The 18,177-nt window shown below is 44.1% G+C and overlaps 1 long non-coding RNA gene across 1 annotated transcript; it reads right to left on the bottom strand.

The window, feature by feature from the left end:
- Nucleotides 1-1,814: 1,814 nt before the first annotated feature.
- Nucleotides 1,815-7,858, bottom strand: LOC308595876. The gene is made up of 3 exons (XR_014012162.1): nt 7,726-7,858; nt 6,227-6,347; nt 1,815-3,628 (listed from the first exon to the last, which is right to left on the bottom strand). It is a non-coding gene; the product is annotated as an uncharacterized lncRNA (long non-coding RNA).
- Nucleotides 7,859-18,177: the final 10,319 nt, after the last annotated feature.

The following is an 18,177-nucleotide window of genomic DNA, read 5'->3' as shown; positions in this document are numbered from 1 at the left end:
TTCTTGCAGTGGGTGCTCATTTTTAAAAAAATAATAATAATACAAAACCTCAGCATTCAGATTCTGTGTATGTGATGATGGGGTTGGGGGATAGAATTTTCCAAACATCTACAATCTGGCAGCTTTGCATTTATTATTATTATTATTATTATTATTATTATTATTATTATTATTATTCAGATGATTAATATTACAAGAAGATGCTGCTTTTCTGCTTTTCTATAGGGTTGTATGTGACGTAACTCATACACGAGTACAGTGGTACCTCTGGTTACGTACTTAATTCGTTCCGGAGGTCCGTTCTTAACCTGAAACTATTCTTAAGCTGAGGTACCACTTTAGCTAATGGGGGCTGCCACTGCGCGATTTCTGTTCTCATCCTGAAGTTCTTAACCCAAGGTACTGTTTCTGGGTTAGCAGAGTCTGTAACCTGAAGCGTCTGTAACCCAAGGTACCACTGTAGATCCATTGAAATCAACAGACTTCGGTTAGGTTAATTGAAATGTCCGAAAAAGATTACTTTGCATGCAGGGAATGTCCCTAATTCACCAAGAGTTTGAGGCCTGTTGGCTACTCTCACTTGGTTCAGCCGGTCAGTTTCTAGGAGCCATAGGTGAGAGCTGAGTTCAGGGTGGACAAACTGCCCCCAAAGGTGGACAAACTGCCCCCAAAGGAACACAGTGCGTCCCCCAGCAGAGGCACTGGCCCTCCCCTCTAACGCCCCATAAAACACCGTACAAAGCCCTAAACACCCTAGGCCAGGCACCCCCAAACTCGGCCCTCCAGCTGTTTTGGAACATCCCTGACCACTGGTCCTGTTAGCTAGGGATGATGGGAATTGTAGTCCCAAAACTGCTGGAGGGTCGAGTTTAGGGATGCCTGGCCTAGGACGAGCTTAAGTCAGGAAGAGGAGTAAGTTTAAAAAGTGAAGGACCATATTATCTCTTAAGGCACTGGCCAGATCACTGATCTTCTGGAGAAGCCCTACTCATTTGTTTAGTTTCCATGTGAACTCTCGGCACCAGTATTTCAGAACACTTCCCCCATTGATAGCAAGTCAGCACCTACAATTTTGCTGTTTCACTTCCTGCTGAAAACATGTGCTTCTCATGAGTTTTTAGAGAACTAATTTGATTCAGTGATGGTCATTTGCTTTGTATTTTATAATCCTGTGCTAATCTGATGGTTCTGTTATGCAGTGACCTATTTTTATGAGTTGGTGCTTTGTAAGTTGTCTCACAGATGAATCTTATTTCACTAAGATCCAGTAGCATATGAAGCAGAGAGGAAAACTTGACAGCCAGTGCATGTTAAGAAGTACAATCTGAGTCATTTCCTCCAGGATCTATAAATCCTCTCTCTGACCCTGTTTTGAAAAGGCCTGTCCGAACCTCAACAATGGTGAATTTCTGCCTTGTTCACTGCAGATAAAAGGGATTCACAAATACTTTATTAGTCAGTGACAAAACTCCTGGATAGATAAAACAGAATTGGCAGGTGGGGTGGGATACAGTTGTATTTATAAACTGGGGAAGAGGCTGTGGCTCAATAGTAGAGATGCCCGAAACCTTGGGAGAGCCAGCCAGAATTTTGATTCCTGCATTGCTGGGAGTTGGACCTGATTCTGTATACAATGTGGACATGACTGAACCATATGGGGCCATGGTCTGATTTGGCAAAGCATCCTTTTATGCTCCTGGAAGGAGGGCAAAAGTCTGAGGGAAGCAAGTGTACATCACAGTGAAACCAGTATTCCCACTTGCTTCATTGTAGATGAAAATTAAGTCACAACACCGGCCATTTTCACACTCATATTGTGACACAGAGAACACATTTTATTGTCAGAAGACAAACGTGCAGCTTTGGTGCCATATTCTAGCACATGAAAAAGCGTTTTTGACGAGACTGCAAACTTGAATATTGGTTGTGCTGAGGCCTAGTTCCCACTGAGGGTAAATTTAAGTCTTGACTACTGGTCCATGGGGTCACAAAGAGTCGGACATGACTAAATGACTCAACAACAATGGCAATACAGTTTGAATCTTTCTCTTCCCGAAATAATGGCCTCCACACTGAATATTTATTATCACGAATGGGGTCCAGCTTAACTTTCCCCCCGACGTTCTCAATTTCTTACAGGAGGAACTGTTTTTGTTATGAGGAAGTTTTGCCACATAAGCTTCCACATGTGGTCTGCCATTGTGCAGCCCGGACAAAGGTTTTTCACCTCAGTGAGAACAAAGCCTAAGTTACAAAAAATACAGTGAATACAATTAAATTCAAATGAGTTCTTCTTGGGTTTACATGGTAAATGGTGGAGGCTGGACTCTGCTCTCCAAACTTGTTGAGTTTTACTACCAGGCCTGAGACAAGGCCTAAGGTTCTGCAATCGAGCGGTACATAAATTTTATGAAATAATTCACCAATGCTTAACAAATGCCGTTTTTCTCTGCCATCCTTTTTTGTGATGGTACTTGCTGGTACGGAATAATGGCACCTCTTTCTGCAACTGTGGCACTTTTATCAAGGCATGGGGACTGGCTCCTCATTTTTTAAATCAAAAAGGAGGCATAAAGGTATAGAATGAAGGGTCGCCATTTGTCCTGTTTTACAGAAGAGAGTTGTCCATCAACGATTTATTTGAATAGAAATTCAGAACTTCTTACTATACTAGGAAGGTCTGCCGCTAGGTTACCTGTGTATGCTTCACTTAAGGGAGAATAATTTTATTTCTATTTAAATCACATTAATCCCCCCCCTTCTAATTTTGCACATCTACCTATAAATTGACTCGTTCAAATTTTGTGCATAGCTGTGGTGATGCATTTTCTCTCTCCTTTTTTGGTGATGTATAAATAGCCACCCAAGCAGAGTATCTCCTTCAGGAAAAACAACACATACTCTGGAAGATTTTGGTCTATTTTAAAAGCAGGACAATAGCCTCCTTCGTAAAGAAAAGACACATGGCGTGTAATTAGAAGGACTTTTAAGTCCTTTTTAACTGACAAAATAATAATAGTTCATTTTATGAGAAGAGGCACCCAAGCAGAAGCACATACATTTTTGAAAGCAGGGGATATTTAATAACCTCAGCCAGGGCCGAATATATTCTGGATTATTCTTAGGGCCAGAATTTGTAGTTTGCCTGATTTGTTGGTTTCAACAGTGTTTTTTTTTTTTTGTTTTGTGTTTTGTGGGTGCCTGAAATCGTTTCCCTAACCCAGTTATTGATACCTGTGCTACAAATGCCTGGCCCCTGGAATGGATTTGCTTTGCAAAGCTTAACAATCTTCTCCCCACATCTCCCCACACAGCTCTATCATCCGGTCCAGTTTGGGTTTCAGCAGGGACTGCAGCATTTTGCTGCTGCTGCTGCTTTGGGGACCCAGTTTCCCGGTATCGGCATCCAAGACACCCCCCTGCCGTTTCCCGAATCGCAGTCCGAAAGGGTTGAAATTGAATTTGCTCCTGGTGAAGCGGAGCCTGCAAGAGATCTGGCTCTCGGTATCGCTCTCTTGGATGAGGTAGCAAAGGCTGGACGGGTCTGCCGCGTTGAGAACCTCAGGGCCTCGGGCAGCGTGATAAGAATTCCTCTTGGCTTGGAAATCGTTGGCTGGATCTGCTGCGTCTAGGAGGAAACTCGAGAACAATTAGCCTGTAGTGGTATTTGTGGTTGAGTGGTGCTATGTACTGAAGTTCTGTTCCCCTAACTGCGCTCGTGGCTCCGGAATAGACACTTACAGATGGCGAGGCTCCACCAGTGGCGTAGCGTGGGTTGTTAGCACCCGGGGCAAGGCAAGTAATTTGCGCCCCCTAACCCGTGGATTTGCGCCCCCTAACCCGTGGATATGCGCCCCCTAACCCCCAGATGTTGCGCCCGGTGCGGCCGGCCCCCCCTGAACCCCCCACGCTACGCCACTGGGCTCCACCTACACCTCTCTCGCAAACTGCCGGCGTGGAGCCGAACCAAGCTGCTTCAGAGGGTCTGCCGGACTTCCCACAGACTCAGACCTCTGCCGTGCCTGACATTCTGCCAACTCCACTTGCGGATGTTCCACCCACAGCAGCGGATGCAGGGGACTTGGTTTCAACGCCACCTAGATTCGCGCCACAGCCTCAGCAAGAATTGGGCGGCCCCCCGGACCTGGGTTTCCGCCTGTCAAGCGTGCCAAGAATCGAGGCCTGCGCCACCGGCAGCTAAGGGACACACCTGGGTACCGCTCCCCGGCGGTCTGGCAGAGTTTCCAGGTGCCCAACTTATTTAAAGGACTATGTCGTTGGACATGTAATACAGTCGGTCTAATAGAAGTAGGTGAAATGTAACCAATATGCTTTTGTGCCTAATTGAACCATTACGTGTAGTGCTGTATACAGTGGTGCCTCGCAAGACGAAAAGAATCCGTTCCGTGATTCTCTTCGTCTAGCAGTTTTTTCGTCTTACGAAGCAAGCTCATTGACGGATTAGCGCTATTAGCGGCTTTTAGCGGCTTAGCGGCTTATCAGATCAGCTGATAAGCGGCTTAGCGGCTTAGAAAAAGGGGGGTGAAGGGGAAAAAACCCGCAGGAACTCGCAAGACATTTTCATCTTGCGAAGCAAGCCCATAGGAGATTCGTTTTGCGAAGCACCTCCAAAACGGAAAACTCTTTCGTCTAGCGAGTTTTCCGTCTTGCGAGGCATTCGTCTTGCGGGGCACCACTGTATAAGGAAACCATTACGATTGTAACTAACGCCTTATCTCAGTGGGGAGGGGTGTTATGTACTGAAGTTCTGTTCTGGCCTGTGAATAAACAAGAGCTGTTTGAAGAATCGCTGTGTCGTCTGATATGTTCACCCACAACTTAACAAGTGGAATGACCCCAGTTTAGTAATTTCATGGTTGTAAGATCTGGACAAACAGAGGAGCAACTTATGTAGCCTAGCTTGCCGAAAAGGTCCTGCCTTGTTAGGCAAAACAGCTGGCCAAGCACAGGTGACTTGGGGCATAGCGTGGGTTGCTGGCACCCGGGCTGGGGAAAGTGTTGTGCTCCCTGGTGGTCTGGGCAGCAGTCAGTCCCTTCACCAGCCAGCGTCTATTGAAGGGAGTCTCTCCTTGCAAACTAGCCGCAACCTGGGATCACAGAAACGTGAAGCCAGGAGCGCTGTTGTGTCGGAACCTGTCTCTGCAGTGCAGCACCCTGGGCAACTCATGTGGCTCTGGCAATGCTTTCCTGCCTTCCTCTTCCTCCCTCCTGGGTGGGCAGTGCTGGCGCCCTCCCTCTGCCCCCTCTTGGACAGACCAGGGGTGGGGTGGACATGGTGCCTTTGCCAGCCATGAGGAGAAGGAGGTACCACTACTGGCCCAGTCCCAAAGGACCGGCCCGGGCGCTGCTTGCCTCCCCGCAGCTCTGGCCTTGATGAGCCTATCAGGGGGAACGCTACATGCTATACCACTGACCATAGGAGCTAACAGCTGGGGAATGTTCCTGAAGGAGAGAATGGATTCCAATTTGGGCAAACCCACTCATCTCTAAAGGTAAAGGGGACCCCTGACCATTAGGTCCAGTCGTGACCGACTCTGGGGTTGCAGTGCTCATCTCACTTTATTGGCCGAGGGAGCCGGCGTACAGCTTCTGGGTCATGTGGCCAGCATGACTAAGCCGCATCTGGCAAACCAGAGCAGCACACGGAAATGCCGTTTACCTTCCCTCCGGAGCAGTACCTATTTATCTACTTGAACTTTGATGTGCTTTTGAACTGCTAGGCTGACAGGAGCAGGGACTGAGCAACAGGAGCTCACCCCGTCGTGGGGATTCGAACCACCGACCTTCTGATCGGCAAGTCCTAGGCTCTGTGGTTTAACCCACAGCGCCACCCACGTCCTAGTCCCACATTTAAGGTGGCTGCCCAGCGTGTGACCAGCTTGCCATGACCTGAAGTGGCAGGAGATCAGAATGAGCTGACTTTTGTCCAGCAGTTGCTATGCCCTTAGGGTTAGGGTTAGATCAGGCATCCCCAACCTTTGGCCCTCCAGATTTTTGGACTACAATTCCCATCATCCCTGACCACTGGTGCTGTTAGCTAGGGAACATGGGAGTTGTAGGCCAAAACATCTGGAGGGCTACAGGTTGGGGGTGCCTGAGTTAGATGGTCCAGAGAATAGAACACCCACAACCCGGGAATAAGAGAACCAGCGGAGAGACAAGGTAGGCAGGACAGACAGATGGATAAATAAGATGAAAGCCATACCTGAAAAATCAACCTGCAGGATGGATCTGATGTCCCCGTGAACAGGTTTTCCCCAAGTCCCATTCTGACCAATGACTGCCAGCAGGAACGACAAAAGCAAAAGCCTGATCATGTCACAGTCCTGATTCGTAAGGGTCGGCGGAGTGAGGAAAGGCGAGAAAACAGAAGGCGAGTTAGTGACAAGCCTCTTCATCTTACTGCATTTTGCAAAGGAGAAGAGTCACAGCTCAGTGGTGGGTCATCTGCTCTGTCAGTCAATCCCTGGCATCTCCAGTTAAGGCTGGGAAAGACTAGCTGCATGAAACTCTGCAGAGATGCTGCCAGCCAGAGCGAGCAATACTGAGCCAGATGGACCAATGGTCTGAGTTGGTAGAAGGCAGCTTCCTGCGTTCCTCTACATTCTGATCTTTAACCAAGGAACCATGTACACAGGGAATCTGCATATACACCATGGTATCCTCACAATGATCCTGTGCTGTAGGTCATTCTGGCAAAAGCTTGTTTTTGTTTTGTTTTTGTTACTATTAGTATTATATATTATATCTTTATTTTTATTTTATTGCATTCTATTCTTTTTCCTCCCTTCCCCTCACTTACCTTTGTTTGTTAACATTGCAAAAAAAAGGGGGGGTGTTTTTTTTTTAAAAACTGGCAGACATTCTATGACTTCACAGCTAAGCAAAGATTTGAACCAGAAACTCTGTTATATATTATACTCTTTTCACTATACTGGTCTGGTGCTCATAAGTTTTCAAAACTTTCCCAATCTTACTTCAGTCATACTTCATCTGGAAAGTAGCTAATTCCAACTAACCATTAAACCACCTTGAATTCTCTCTCTGGTGTGTGTGTGTGTGTAGTTTTGGAAAGGCAGGTTATAGACCGCAACAAATAAATAGCAATGCTCAGTGCTTTTTTTTCCTCTTAAAAAAATGTTTAGGGGTACTCTCCATTTTCCTATTCATACTGAAATACTGCCCCTCAATGAGGCCAAACTTAGATTCACAAAATGTTTAGGGTATGCGTCCCCCCCCCCCCAGAAAAAAGCACTGGCAATGCTTACAGACTTTTATCATGCAAAATGCTTCCCCCACCGCATCTATCTCATTCATATCTGCAGTCATTCATTCTCATTATGTCTTTAGTTTTTGCATTTTACAAGCGGCAAACAGATCGTGAAATGTTGGAGCGAAGTACACACAAGTAAAGTGATGCGTTGCTGTATTTCTCTAACAGAACTTTTCCTAACAGAATGGACTGCAACAGAAAAGTCCTGCAGAAAGGGAAGTAGAGTTAGAAAATGCAAGAGATGTGAAATGTTATAGAATATATGCAGTTCCAGGATTGGCACCTCGCCTCTGGAGTCATTCTATAAACTCCTCTGGCGATCTCAACGAATGCATGAAATAACATTCAGGAACTAATTCTGCCTTGAGAATTTTTGCAGTTGGTCCTTATGGATGCCAGATTCCTAGCACTTCAGAGTACAAAGAACTCACCTTAGTCAAGGAGTATCTGCCTCTCTCCGCTCCACTCTCTCAAAGCAGCAGCCCTCTGTGAAGAAGACTGTTTTGCCCATCCTCTTTTTGTAGGCTTCATGAAGCTGTGAGGTTCACACCAACCATGATTTAATAGCAAGAATAAAGTGGAACCCTCTTTTACTCCCACAAAACAATCCAGCACCGATCATCATCATCATAACAACAGCGCCGCCTGCTGAACAGTGTTTGCAGTGCAGTAAAACTCTGGCCGTGTTCTCGGGCTCAGTTGCGAATTCAGATACAGTGGTACCTTGGGTTAAGTACTTAATTCGTTCCGGAGGTCCGTACTTAACCTGAAACTGTTCTTAACCTGAAGCACCAATTTAGCTAATGGGGTCTCCTGCTGCCGCTGCGCCCCCGAAACACGATTTCTGTTCTCATCATGAAGCGAAGTTCTTAACCTGAAGCACTATTTCTGGGTTAGCGGAGTCTGTAACCTGAAGCATATGTTAGCTGAAGCATATGTAACCTGAAGTGTATGTAACCCGAGGTACCACTGTATAAGATTGAACTCAACAGGACCAGGACTCTCATCCTAAGCAAACTTATTGTCCATGCTTGAACTCCTGTGTAGACGCACCTTCTTCTTCTTCTTCGGTGATCACTCATAGCTGAGTAAGATTGTCTTCCATAAACACGGTTTTAACAATGAGTCCGTAAGTGATTGTGGAGGCCAATTCTGGACCCACACGTCCTTCCACAGTGGGGACATTGGTTCCCCTATCAAAAACGACCTTGTGACGCACCAGCACACATTGGATATGAGGCATATTTTGAAGCTAGCAGGGACTGAAGGACCCTGTTCTGCCCGCTGATTTGTTCCTCCTGCACAAGCTGTCAAAGGGCTCATGGACGCATATATTATTTTCTTTTTTAAAATTCATTTTCACTTTTAGCATTTATCATCATACATAAATCATAATCATTTTACAAATAGGATTCTCAGAATCCCAAGACTTCCCTCCATGGTTTCCCCAGATATTCTTTTCTAACTGCATCATATCACCTAAACATTAGGAAGAACTTCCTGACAGTAAGAGCTGTTCGACAGTGGAATTTGCTGCCAAGGAGTGTGGTGGAGTCTCCTTCTTTGGAGGTCTTTAAGCAGAGGCTTGACAACCATATGTCAGGAGTGCTCTGATGGTGTTTCCTGCTTGGCAGGGGGTTGGACTCAATGGCCCTTGTGGTCTATTCCAACTCTATGATTCTATGATTTTATGATATTCTCCATATTTTCTTAAAACTCAATGTTTATCATTGTTCTCTCTTCATTGCAAGTGTTTTCAAAATCCTGCTAATGTTTTCAATTGTTTATAGTCTTCTTTTTAAGTAACTTTTTTAAATTCCCCATTCTTTGTTAAATTTATTGACCTCTTAATCTCTGATTTTCCCAGTCATTTTGACTAATTTTCCATCCTTCTTTTGTAGGTAGATTGTCCTCATTCCATCTTTGGGCAAGTAGCATCCACGCAGATGTTGTAGCATACATAAATAGTCTCTTCTGATCCTTTGGTATTTCTGGACCTAAAATTCCTAGTAAGAAAGCTTCAGGTGTTTTTTTTAAACAAAAGTAATTTAAACATTTTTTCCAACTCATTATAAATCATTTCCCAATATACCTTTGCTTTTTTACGTGTGGCAAAATGTGCCTTCTTTCTCTTTACACTTCCAACATGTATCTGTAGCAGTTCTATGCATTTTAGCTTGTTTAGTAGGAGTTAGGTACCAGCAATACATCGTTTTCATATACTTCTCTTTCAGCGTACAACATGCTGTGAATTTTAAATCTTCCCTCCATAACTTTTCCCATGATGCCAATTGTATATTATATCCAATATTCCTTGCCCACATGGGCACATGGTCTCACCCTTTAGCATCATTAAATAGGACCTGAATGCACCTGCAAGCAGAAGGTCCCAGGATCATTTCCCAACATCTCCAGGTTGGAATGGACCCAGCCTGAGAGCCACTGCGAGTCAATGTAGGTGGTGTTGAGATTTCTATTCCACCTTAAGGAGCAGACGTGTGGAACTGTTGTGTGTCACATGTCTGTTTACATTCCAGCACAGTATGCTGGGAACTTCCATTCTGTGTGTGTTGTTTTTGTTGTTTAGTCGTTTAGTTGTGTCCGACTCTTCGTGACCCCATGGACCAGAGAACTCCTGTCTTCCACTGCCTCCCGCAGTTTGGTCAAACTCATGCTGGTAGCTTCGAGAACACTGTCCAAACATCTCGTCCTCTGTCGTTCCCTTCTCCTTGTGCCCTCCATCTTTCCCAACATCAGCGTCTTTTTCAGGGAGTCTTCTCTTCTCATGAGGTGGCCAAAGTATTGGAGCATCAGCTTCAGGATCTGTCCTTCCAGTGAGCACTCAGGGCTGATTTCCTTCAGAATGGATAGGTTTGATCTTCTTGCAGTCCATGGGCCTCTCAAGAGTCTCCTCCAGCACCAGAATTCAAAAGCATCCATTCTTCGGGGATAACCTTTCTTTATGGTCCAGCTCTCACTTCCATACATCACCACTGGGAAAAGCAGAGCTTTAACATTGTGTGTATAGCTTTTGTTTTTCCTGTCTCTCTGAGAAGACGTAGAGAGAGACAACATGTTTCTTTGTCCTGATTTATGATTAATAAATCTGTAGTTGTAGTATGCTTTCACAAGCCTCATGCCTATTCTGTGTGCGCAGTTCGATCTGCTGATAGTGTGCTCTGGCTTTGAAGCCTGGGTCGCTGATTTACATTGGAGCAGAGGCCAGTGGGTCTTTGCAGCAGGCTGGCTGGAAGGAGACAACCCAGCTGGGACTAGCCAGCTGTCCTTGCGACCCTCTGCATGCCAACAGGTGGTGCTGAATTGAATGGACTAATGGTCTGGCTCGGTCCAAGGCAGCGTCCTTTGTTCCTAAGGTTCGATTGCAGTTCAGAGTGTTTCTGCGAAAGAGCCCTTCTCACCTCTTTCTCGGTTCATCGTCTTGCAGACAACACCCGCCAGGAGGAAGTTTTGGTCCAGAATGCACCATTAGCATTTAATTAAAAATTCCTTTGTATCCATCTCTAGCTTTCCCCCCCTCCCGCTCCCTTCCCTGGTTTCTTTGTTTGATGTCCTGCCAGAAGAATTGCCCCATATATCTTAAAAACTTGCTCACCTTTTTCTGACGTATTCATTGGTAGTAACATTTTGCCCTATTGTGGCTTTTGGACTCTCTCTCTCTCTCTCTCTTTCTCTAATGAACCAACATTGATGGCTACTTATGTTTTTGTGTGCTTTGTGATGAAATTGCTGCCTTCTAAAAGTCCTGTTCCTATCAGAGAATTCCATAGGAAAGTCATCACCGATGGTGCTAGATGCACGTGGATGACATAAAAGGAGTGGTGGAAGGGAGAGAATTAGGCTGACATTGAAAGCGGCTTGGCGTAGACACAAGATCTACCCACTCTGGAGGAATGGCAGATGAAGGTGATGGACTATATGGAATTGGCGGAAATGACTGGCAGAATCCGAGACCAGGGAGAAGAGTTGGTGGAAGTAGATTGGAAGAAATTTAAACACTATTTGCAGAAATACTGTAAAATTAATGAATGTTAAAATGATGTTGGAATGGAAATAAGTGGTTTTGGTAATAAGGTTAATAAGAATATGCAAATATAGATCGTTATATGGATAGAAATATATAGTCATAATAGGTTAAGATACAGAGCAAAGATAAATGAAAGAGGGTAAGGATTTGCTGAAAGGATTTTGTAAATGGGAATACAAAAAGGGGAGGTGTGAGGAGGTCAAGGAAATAAGTAAATGAGCCTAAAGATATTGAAAAATTGATTTTTTTCTTTTTAATTTTTTTTGTTTTCTCTTTTTTTTTCTTTTTCCAGCCAGCTATTTTTTGTATTTTGTATTTTCCTTTTTCTCTTTTAGGTCCTCTTTTTGGTGTTTTTCTTGTTATCTTTTTTCTTTTTTTGTGTAATCTGTGTTTATGTGTAATCTTTGGTATAGCTTTCTTGGTTCTTTGAACCTATGTTTGTTGTAAAATTTTAATAAATATTTTATATAAGAAAAGAAAGAAAGCGGCTTGGCGTAAACCTGTAGAAGTCGTTTTTTCCTCCAGCCATCCTCCCCCAGCACGTATCTCAAGGCTCATAGGAACATTGGAATAAGATGCTTGGTCCATCTAGCTCAGGGCTGTCTACACTGACCGGCAGAAGAAATTCTCCATGATTTTGGCCCTACCTGGAGAGGTCAGGGATTGAATTTGGAAGTTTCTGCATGCAAAGTCGCGGCCCTATCACTGATCCTTCCCCTATAATTCAGGACTAGAAAGGTTGCAAGACTCCAGTGGTAAGGCAATAGGTTTAAATGGGTGTGTAGTGACCTCTGCTGGTATGACAAAGCAATGAAAACCCTTGATGTGTTTTCTTATGCATTTTGCAACAAGGGTTCCTGCGTGACCTCCTTTATAGAGAGGATGGTAATATGGCGCACTGAGCAAGGACAAAATTGGTGCCCCCCCTACTTGGAGTAGGTACCTACATAAATAAATAAATAAATATAGGTTGCGTTATTATTATTATTATTATTATTATTATTATTATTATTATTATTATTTGCCCCCTCAGCCCTATGCTGGACAGCTGCTTGCACCACCCAAAATCTGCAGTGGGCTGTCTGGTCTAAGAGGAAGAATAACCCCAAAAAGGGAGGCTGAGGGCATAAATAATAAATAAGATGATGATGATGATGATGATGATGATTATTCATGTCTGCTTGGGCTTTCCCCACCAGAATAACAACAACAACAATTTATTATTCATACCCCACCCATCTGGTTGGGCTTCCCCAGCCACTCTGGGTGTCTTCCAACGAAATATTAAAATACAGTAATGCATCAAACATTAAAAGCTTCCCTAAACAGGGCTGCCTTCAGATGTCTTCTGAAAGTCTGGTAGTTGTTCTCTTCAACATCTGGTGGGAGGGCGTTCCACAGAGTGGGTGCCACTACTGAGAAGGCCCTCTGCCTGGTTCCCTGTAGCCTCACTTCTCGCAGTGAGGGAACTGCCAGAAGGCCCTCGGCGCTGGACCTCAGTGTCTGGGCAGAACAATGGGGGTGGAGACGCTCCTTCAGGTCTGCTGGGCCGAGGCCATTTAGGGGTCTCAAGGTCAGCACCAACACTTGGAATTGTGCCCAGAAACGTACTGGGAGCCAATGTGGGTCTTTCAAGACCAGTGTTATGTGGTCTCGGCGGCCGCTCCCAGTCACCAGTCTAGCTGCCACATTCTGGATTAATTTTAGTTTCCGGGTTACCTTCAAAGGTAGTCCCACACAGAGTGCATTGCAGTAGTCCAAGTTCTCACCACTCTGGTGAGACAGTTTGTGGGCAGGTAGGGTCTCAGCCTGCGTATCAGATGGAGCTGGTAGACAGCTGCCCTGGACACAGAATTGACCTGTACCTCCATGGACAGCTGTGAGTCCAAAATGACTCCCAGGCTACGCACCTGGTCCTTCGGGGCACAGTTACCCCATTCAGGACCAGGGAGTCTCCACACCCACCCGTCTCTTGTTCCCCAAACACAGTACTTGGGAGTGGAGGGGAGAGGGCCTGTACTGTACATCTTCTCCCCCGCCCCAACCAACATGGATGATAGGATCTTCACGTAGGGAATTTTCTTGATGGAAATGCTGTGTAACCTAGTGGTTAGAGTGTTGGGCTCGGAGCTGGGAGACCAGGGTTTGAATCCCCACTTGGCCATAAAACTCATGGGGTGGCTTTGGACCAGTCACAGTCTCTCAGCCTAACCTACCTCGCGGGGTTGTTGTGAGGGGAAATTGTTGTTGTTGTTGTTGTTAATATATCATCCTATACCCGGAGGTCTCTGGGTGGTTCACAGAAAAGATCAACATAAAAACAACAATATATATAATCAAAATAAAAACAACAACCCAATAGCACCCCCCCAAGAGCCACATTTTATTTTATTTTTTTATAAAAAATTTTATTGCATTTCTTTCCATAGGTTAACAGATTAATTTACATAGCAACATACAAGAAACATTTTTTTATATATGAAGAAAAATAGAAAAAAGAAGACAAAAGTTAAATATCATCAAATTCACTTTCTTTTAGACCTCCTCACATCCTCTCAACATTGCTTTCATTATTCTAACCAGTTCAGCAATTTATTATCTTGTTTCACATCTTATTGTACCTTTGAGTTTATTATGTTACCAATTTCGAAAGTTTGTAATTTGTTTTCAAGACTTTTAATAAACATAATATTTTGTTTCTAATTTGTCTCGTTTTTTCATCATTACTTACTTTATCATTTACTTAGATAAATTTGCAGAAGCGTGACGTTTCTTAATCGTGCACAATCTTAACATTCAAACAACTTATAGTATTTTTGCAAATAGTCCTTAAATTTTTTCCAGTCTTCCTCCATTGTTTCTTCGCTCAGATCTCGGATTCTGCCAGTCATTTCTGCCAACTCCATGTAGTCCATCAGCTGCGTCTGCCAGTCCTCCAGTGTGGGTAAATCTGGTGTCTTCCAGAACTTTGCAATAAGGATCCTTGCTGCTGTGGTTGCATACATAAACAAGGTTCTATCCTTCTTTGGCACCTTCCGGTCCACCATGCCCAGAAGAAAGGCCTCTGGTTTCTTAGAAAAGGTATATTTGAATACCTTTTTCAGCTCATTGTGTATCATTTCCCAAAAGGCCTTTACTTTCGGGCAGGTCCACCAGAGGTGAAAGAATGTCCCTTCTGCCTCCTTGCATTTCCAACACTTATTATCAGAAAGATGATATATTTTAGCCAACTTGACTGGGGTCATGTACCACCGGTATACCATTTTCATAATGTTCTCTTTCAAGGCACTACATGCCGTGAATTTCATACCGGTGTTCCATAACCTTTCCCAGTCCTCAGACATAATGTTGTGTCCTACATCCTGTGCCCATTTTATCATAGCAGATTTAACTGTCTCATCCTGTGTGTTCCATTTAAGCAGCAAGTCATACATCCTCGAAAGTACCTTAGTCTTTGGTTCTAGTAATTCCGTCTCCAGTTTCGATTTCTCCAACTGAAAACCCACTTTTTTGTCCATTTTAAATACCTCTTGAATTTGAGCATAATGTAACCAATCTCGCACCTTACTTTTTAGTTTGTCCTGGCTTTGGAGCTTCCAATTATCTCCAACTCTTTCAATCAATTCCCAATATTTTGGCCAGTAGGCCTCCATATTGGGCCTTTTTTTAGAAATCTTGGCTTCCACTGGTGATAACCACCTCGGGGTCTTACTTTCTAATAAGTCCTTGTACTTCATCCAGACGGCAAAAATTGATTTTCTGACAATATGGTTTTTAAACAGTTTGTGAACCTTCGCCTTGTCATACCACAAGTATGCATGCCATCCATACACATTATCAAACCCTTCCAGATCTAGGACATCGGTGTTTTCCAACAGAAACCAATCCTTCAACCAGCAGAAGGCTGCAGCTTCGTAGTACAACCTTAAATCCGGCAGGGCAAACCCCCCTCTTTCTTTTGAGTCAGTTAGTATTTTAAATTTTATTCGGGGCTTTTTGCCCTGCCAGACAAACTTAGAGATGTCCTTCTGCCATTTTCCAAAACATTCCATTCTGTCCACGACCTGAAGGGTTTGAAATAAGAATAACATTTTTGGCAAAACACACATCTTTATAGCTGCGATTCGGCCTGACAAGGTAAGTTTCAATCTTGACCAAATATCCAAGTCTTTTTTAATTTCCAACCAACATTTTTCATAATTATCTTTGAAAAGGTTTAAATTTTTAGTGGACAAGGATACCCCCAGGTATTTCACTTTTTTAACCACACTTAGCTCTGTCTCTTTCTGGTACCCCCCAAGAGCCACATTTTAAAAGGGTATAGGATGCCAAACAGATCAACCAAAGGCCTGGTTAAAAAGGAACGATTTTGCCTGGTGCCTAAAGGTGTATAATGAAGGCACCAGACGAACTTCCCTGGGGAGAGCATTCCACAGACAGGGAGCCACTGCAGAGAAGGCCCTGTTCTCGTGTTGCCACCCTCCAGACCTCTCGAGGAGGAGGCACACGAAGGAGGGCCTCAGAAGATTATCTCAGGGTCCGGGTAGGTTCATATGGAAAGAGGTGGTCCTTGAGGTATTGCGGTCCTGAGTCATTTAAGGTTTTATAGATCAAAACCAACACTATGAATTGGGCCCGGAAACTAAGTGGTAGCCAGTGCAGCCAGACCAGGATCAGTGTAATATGCTCAAACCGTCTTGCTCCGGTGAGCAACCCGACTGCTAAATTCTGCACTAGCTGAAGTTTCCGAACTGTCATCAGAGGAAATGAGGAGGAGGAGATCCATATTTGCTACCTTGAGCTCCTTGGGTAATAAATACATAAAAGAAAATACAGTGGTGCCTCGCAAGATGAAAAGAATCCGTTCTGTGATTCTCTTCGTCTAGTGGTTTTTTCGTCTTGCGAAGCAAGCCCATTGACGGATTAGAGGATTAGCGCTATTAGTGCTATTAGCGGCTTTTAGCGGCTTATCGGATCAGCTGATAAGCGGCTTAGCGGGTTAGAAAAGGGGGGGGAAACCCCGCAGGAACTTGCAAGACATTTTCGTCTTGCGAAGCAAGCCCATAGGAGATTCGTTTTGCGAAGCACCTCCAAAACGGAAAACTCTTTCGTCTAGCGAGTTTTCCGTCTTGCGAGGCATTCGTCTTACGGGGCACCACTGTAGAAAGAAAGGTTTAGCCCCACAGACCCAACGTCATTTACCAAATCCAATCCAATCCTCTCCCTCTCACCTCTTCATATGTTTTTATTTATTTATTATTTAGGATCAGGAGATACAGTCCTTGATTTCTAGTTTGTGTCCTAAATATATGCACACTTAAAAACAAAACAAAAAACTATACTATGTTGAGAGTCAAAGAAAATATTATTTTACATCCATTGTCCGCAAGAGGGACCCCTCTTCATTTAGCTTGCTAGTTGTGGATGATCTAAGATAGGGTTGCCAAATTTCAAAAAGTGAAAATCTGGACAGACACAAAGGTTTTTGAGCTTTTCATGCATAATCTCAAAAAAGAGAGAAGTTTTTGAATTATTTTACAGGAAATTCACCAAAATCTACACCTGGATTTTCCTGGACATTCCAGTGATTCCCACCAGGACACTGCTTCTGACAGCCGGATCCTGGCAATGTATGGCAATGTATCTAAGATGGCTTTTGCCAACCTGGTTTCCTCCAAGATGTTGTAGACGACAACTCCTATCAGTCCAAGTTGTCATTCAAAACATCCGGAGGGAACCAGGCTGGTGAAGACTTGATTTCAGAGATGGTACTCTTCCACGCGGGTGGCGCTGTGGGTTAAACCACAGAGCCTAGGGCTTGCCAATCAGAAGGTCGGCGGTTCAAATCCCCGCAACGGGGTGAGCTCCAGTTGCTCGGTCCCTGATCCTGCCAACCTAGCAGTTCAAAAGCACGTCAAAGTGCAAGTAGATAAATAGGTACCGCTCTGGCAGGAAGGTAAACGGCATTTCCGTGCGCTGCTCTGGTTCGCCAGAAGCAGCTTAGTCATGCTGGCCACATGACCCAAAAGCTCTACGCCGGCTCCCTCGGCCAATAAAGCGAGGTGAGCGCCGCAACCCCAGAGTCGGTCATGACTGGACCCAATGGTCAGGGGTCCCCCCCCTTTACCTTTTATGTCTACCATAAGCAGGATAAATCATGCCAAGATGGCAAATATATTTGTAGCAGCTTGATTTGCAGAATGCATTCAAATCCCGCTTGCCTCGGCCTGGGATGGAGGTTTATCTTTGATCGCTGAAGTGCAGATGAAAACAAAGAAAGTAATACAATAATTTGGAACTGTGGGTGAAAAAATAGTAGAAATGGTAGAAATAATAATACAGTGAGTCTAATCGAAAGTCAAATGTGTTTATTTTGTTTTGTTTCCTCCCCCTTTCTTTCTTTTTTCCTTACCTCCCCCTTTCCCTCCCCTTTTTCTTCTTCCTTTTCTCTTTTTTTGTGTCTTGGTCTTCCTCTTTTTGATTTGTTAAGAAGGAGATAAAGAGATAAAAGTGTAATACGAAAACTTCAGTAAGTCAAAAGTGATGTTGTGTAATTTTTCTATTACTATTTATATATTGTTAAAATCGGTGAATTGTAATGAATTGATGTGACAATTGCTGTGGTTTTCTCCTTTGCTATTGTTGAATTCGAAATAAAGTATTATTCTTCTCTTAAAAAATAAAAGGGGGAAAATAAAAAATAAAATAAATGATCGCTGAAGTGCAGAACATCCCACACCTCTGGGAAGAGTTTTGATCTGGGATTTCTCCACGTGCCTCTCTGGAAAATTGGGCAGGGCTCCAACTGGGTGGCTTTAAGGCAGGCACCTCCCCCCCC

Source organism: Podarcis bocagei, assembly GCF_964188305.1.
Source record: "Podarcis bocagei genome assembly, chromosome: 10".
Lineage (NCBI taxonomy): Eukaryota > Metazoa > Chordata > Lepidosauria > Squamata > Lacertidae > Podarcis > Podarcis bocagei.
The sequence above is the reverse complement of the archived record's forward strand: the minus strand, read 5'-3'. Positions and strand labels throughout refer to the sequence as shown.